We start from the raw sequence: 5,491 nt of genomic DNA, 5'->3' as shown, positions 1-5,491 counted from the left end.
AAACAATGGAAAAAAATATTGATCAAAGAGTTTGCATCAAATTTTGTGTTTCGAACGAATTTTCGTGTGCAGAATCGTTGCGAATGCTACAAAAGGCTTATGGGGAATCAGTTTTATCGAAAACTCAAGTTTATGAGTGGTACAAAGCCTTTCAGGACTGTCGTACGACCGTCGAAGACATGCCGCGTTCTGGACGACCTTCGACCTCTACCACCGACGAAAACATTGAAAAGGCAAAGGAAATCGTGTTCAAAAATCCTCATGTGAGTGTTAGAGAGATAGCACGAGAGCTAGGCATCGGTCGTGAGATGGCTCGTTTGATTTTGGTGGACAATTTGTGTATGCGACGTGTCAACGCTCGGCTTTTTCCGATTCACCTCAATTTGTTCCAAAAACACCATCGTGGACAGGTCTCGTTAGACATGCTTGATCGTGCCAATTCCGATCCAACTTTCATGGAACGCATCATAACGGGTGACGAGACATGGGTCTACGAGTACGACATGCAAACAAGCCAACAATCATCGGAATGGAGAGGAAAAGACGAGCCGAAACCGAAAAAACCACGCCAAAGTCGCTCGAAAATCAAGGCAATGCTGATTGTTTTCTTCGATATTCGTGGTGTGGTGCATCATGAATTCGTCCCTGAAGGACAAACAGTCAATAAAGCCTATTATTTGACTGTTTTAAGACGTTTGCGTGAAAATATCCGCCGTAAACGGCCTCAATTGTGGAAGGATAATTCATGGATTTTTCATGACGATAATGCTCCCTCGCACCGAGCCAACATTATCAACGATTTTAAGGCCAAACATTCAATAAATACCATCGAACAGCCCCCGTATTCACCTGATCTTGCACCGTGTGACTTTTTCCTGTTTCCCAAACTCAAATTACCACTCAGAGGAACGCGTTTTGAATCCATAGAAGACGTAAAACAGAATTCGCAGAGGAAACTCAAAGCCATACCGGAAAGCGCCTATAAAAAATGTTTTGATGATTGGAAGAAACGTTGGCATTTGTGTATCGCTTCTAATGGAGCATATTTTGAAGGAGATAAAATAAATATTGATGAAGATTAAGAATTTTGCGTTTTATTTAAAATTTCCGGAAACTTTTCGGTCACAATGTATACACAAACAACTAACCATCATTACTCTGCATTTTGTAACGTTTTCTCTCTATTTTATTATTATTATTATTAAGAGTGAAGTGAATAAAATCGTCAAATCTCAAATATTAAACAGAAGCTAAACAATCCCGCATATAGTGTGTATAGTTTTTTTTTTTTTTTAAATTTGAACAAATTTTTAATAACACCATGCATGGCGTCTGATTAATAAATTATAAATCTTTACAGAGGTCTAGAGATCTTTGCATATGCAATGCAATTTTAAATACCTTACAATGCGTTTTTTATATACCATTAAAACAAATAATTGTATTGAAAATTAATAATTAGTGTACAAAATTACTATAATAAGCAAGATAACATCGTTGTTGTTGCCATTTTTTTTTGTTGTAAATAATATTTAAATTTGCATTCTTACTTTTTGTTCTCATACGCTTTTTTCAACTGTTGAGACGGCTAAGAACTGTAGAGACGGTTTTTCCAGATAGATAATGAGATATGGAAGTCAATCCTAACATATAAAACGTCATAGTCGTACTAGCCTTTGTACAATAAGACCATGTTAAACGGTCTTATAACCAAGAACGTAGTACTGCAAAGCCAGCCGCTGTTCTTTTCGGTCAATGGTGTATAGCATAACACGTAAAAAACCTGCTCCTTTCGTTCAATACTTCTTTTAAAAGTTGCAGAAACTTGAACGAAGAAGAAACAGTCACTCATTTTTCTGCGAATGCCCAGCTTTAACTAACAAAAAGAACGGATGTTTAGGAAAATTTTCTTTCTTTACTTTCTTGACAGTATGTCGGAGCAAAGGTTTTGCTAATGAGTAAGATTTTTTTAAATTATATAAATTCAGCTTGCTGTATTTAGCTTATCTGTAGGGGTTTCTTGCAAGGAATTTGGTATTAAAACGACAAATAACTACGAATTATCTGAGGCGAAAGGTCAGCCTCTGCAACTACCTAACCAACAGGCCCTTCTGTACGCATCTACAATCACATTATATCTTCATCAATGTTTTAAAAAAGAATATTTTTAGTAATTAACACATTGGGAAGACTTTAAAGAACCTTTTTTTAAATTAATTAATATTTTTTATTTTAACTTAATAGTTTCAAATTATTAATTAATTTAACTATGTGCACTTTACGTTTTTAAAAATGTTTATATTTTTACCGTAAATAAACGCTATTTCATGCAAGTCAATTTTAGTGGTATATTATATTATTTAATATTTACCTATACATTTGTGTGCCTCCTTAAAAACCTTTTTTGGCCTGTCTACCTTTTCTGTAAGAAGTAACTGACTACCTTTTCTTTCAATTATTTGTTTTCTTAATTTGTAAAGGCATTTTTCAATTCACCATCTACAACCCTCGGGACTGCCACGTGCCAATAGAGTGACAGACTTCGGTACTTCAAAAAACAAATAAATGAACTACTTAGGGATGATCTCCATAGGCTCTTTGATTCTTCTTTCTTAATAAGTACATGTGCACCGTTGCAATGAAACCAAAAATAGCAATTGATATATTGCAAAAGATTGTACAACTAAGCAAATGTTCAAAAAGATTATAATTTATGCTGTTAGTGTTGTTTTTGTAGTAGTTTCTCCATTCTGAAGATACCTAATTGGTTTGTCTTCGTTGAAAACAAAAACGTTCCGATGGGAGTTGTGATCAGCACTTCGTTATCCATGGTGACTAGCTTCAACGCCGCGTATAGTATCGCTTGCTCTTGGAAACATGTTATAATTTTCAGAGACTTTATATTTTTATTGTATGGTAGGAAGTATAAAATTATTTTGTATTTTGTTTAATTTCGCAGAATACAGAATAGAGTATTTTAATTTTTAATTATATATTATTTGCAATTAAACATAAAAATTAACTCGAAAAAGAATATAAAATTTTAAGTCTCTTATTTCGTACCCTAATTAATAATATTTATAAGTTAATAATTTATTTTTTAATAGTCTTAAGTTCGAATTAGTTGATAAATTATATTAATTCATAGATATATAATCTAGTGCATTCTCTGTTTATCTTTAATATCATCACATTATATATATGACTGATTAAAATTTTTAATATTTAATTTTTTTTTTTTTTTTTTCAGAATATATGAAGGAACGCAAACGTCTCGCACAAACTCCTAAGAAAATGTCACCACCATCAAAACGCATGCGTACTTCATCTGGCAGTGGCGTCTCTTCAAGTACCAACAGTCACTTAAGTCAAATGTTCGGCTTTAGTGGAAATATTACTTTCAAAAGATCATATGCAAAATAAACTCAAATTTTTCTCGTCAACTTTACATATATTTAAGTATAAACTATTTTGTATACCCTATATGTATATTCCAATTGTAAATATATACATATACATATATATGTATATTTCGATTTAAATTATAAGTACATAATTTCAATTAAGAAATTGCCATAAATATTAGTGATTAGTTATAAAAATTTTATATACAAAAAACTATTAATCAAAGACAATTTTCTATTGGTAAAATCTAAAACTCTCAGTTTTATAAAAATTAACTAAAGAAACTAAAATAAGAACAAATCAAGTAATTATATGCATTATGTATATAACTTATATATATATATATATACTGAGCAAAGTATTTACTTTAATATAACTATATTCATATAAAATTTTGAAATTTTTTTACATGATCACATATTTATAATGCACAATTATTGTATTTTTATATAATTTGTATAAAACTAACAATAGAACTTTTCTCATGCTATAATTGAACTCATACATCCTTAACATCCCTTTAAGCTATTAAGTCAAACTTATACACAAAGCTACCAGTGGTACAAAGCAATATTTTTAAATGGTGTAAATATATATGTACATATAATAAATATAAAAAATGTTTTGCTATTTATTAAATGCTGCCCTTGTTATTATGTAAAATATTAAAAATTTCATAAAATTTTTACAAATCGTGAATTTGTTAATAACTTTATGTTATAACGACGGCTGCGTTAAAGGCACTAAACTATTTAAATTTTTAATATAACTTTTTTATGAAATATATTTATTACTTAATAAGCAATTAAAATTAATTATTAAATAATAATTTTAATTGTATATTGAAATTACAAGATTGCGAGTTTATGAAATTATTTTTTTGTGAAATAACTCGAAATTTTCTTATTTTTTTTTATATCATAATTTATTTTAAAGTGGCAAATCCTATTATAATGATATATTTATGATAGTCATTTGTTACTTACATATGTTTTTGTGTTCGAATACTTTGAGCTATATGCAAAATATAAGAAAACTTAACTACATATGTACATATATATTTACATTAATTTATACAGTTTTTTAGTACAAAATTTGAATATTAGATTACACTATAAGATTTGTTTGCATTTTGTAATTTTCAAATAACGAATCAATCAGTGTAATATATTTATTCTATTGTATATTTTTTTTACTTATTTTGTTAATAATTTCCTTTAAATTGCATATGTATATGCGTTAATGTGTGTTTATATACATATATTAGTATAATGCAAATTAAACCGAAATTAATATCTATTTGTTACCAGAAAATATTTTTTTTACATGAAAAAAGTATTTTTTTTATAGTAATAAAAAAATAATTTTATTTTATAGTAAAAGAAAATGCATTTTCTTTAGTAAAAACAAATATATTTTTTTATAGTGAAAATATTTGTTTTTATTAGAAAATATATTATATTTCGTTTAAAAAAAAATTAATTTAATTAATGGAGAAAAAAATATTTTCTATTTAACATTTTATGCAAACATTTTTTTTTAAATATATTTTGTTGAATTACTTTTTATTTATTATTTACAAACAGTTAAATTTATATGCTGTGTAAAGAACTATTTTTTAATTAGGCAGAGCCCAACCGAAAACTGTAACTCTTTTTTTTAACGATCAATTGTAATGAATTAAAGTAAGAAAATAACCAACAGTAAAAGAACGTTTATAATTAAATAAATAAATGAGTAAACTAAGTAATTATGTTTTTCTCTGGCTTGTTTTACAATTTTTAGTTTATATATACGCATGTATGCTGCGTGTAGGTTTTATTAACTATTAATTAAATTTGAACAATTATAAAACCTATCCAAAACCCATGCTTAGGAATCCATTTGTTGTATTAGTGGGTGCTTATATAATTAAAAAAAAAAAATAGTCCAAAATTTATTTCAATTAAAGTCATATTGGGATAATCTAAAACTAATAACTATATTTTTATGTTTTTTATTTAATAATGTAATAATGTAAAAATTGTATCACCGATCAATCCATAGATTTTATTTATTATTAACTAATAAATTCTACATGTAAACT

Source organism: Teleopsis dalmanni, chromosome 2 (genome assembly GCF_002237135.1).
Source record: "Teleopsis dalmanni isolate 2A chromosome 2, ASM223713v2, whole genome shotgun sequence".
Taxonomy (NCBI): domain Eukaryota; kingdom Metazoa; phylum Arthropoda; class Insecta; order Diptera; family Diopsidae; genus Teleopsis; species Teleopsis dalmanni.
Note: the sequence above shows the minus strand (reverse complement) of the source record.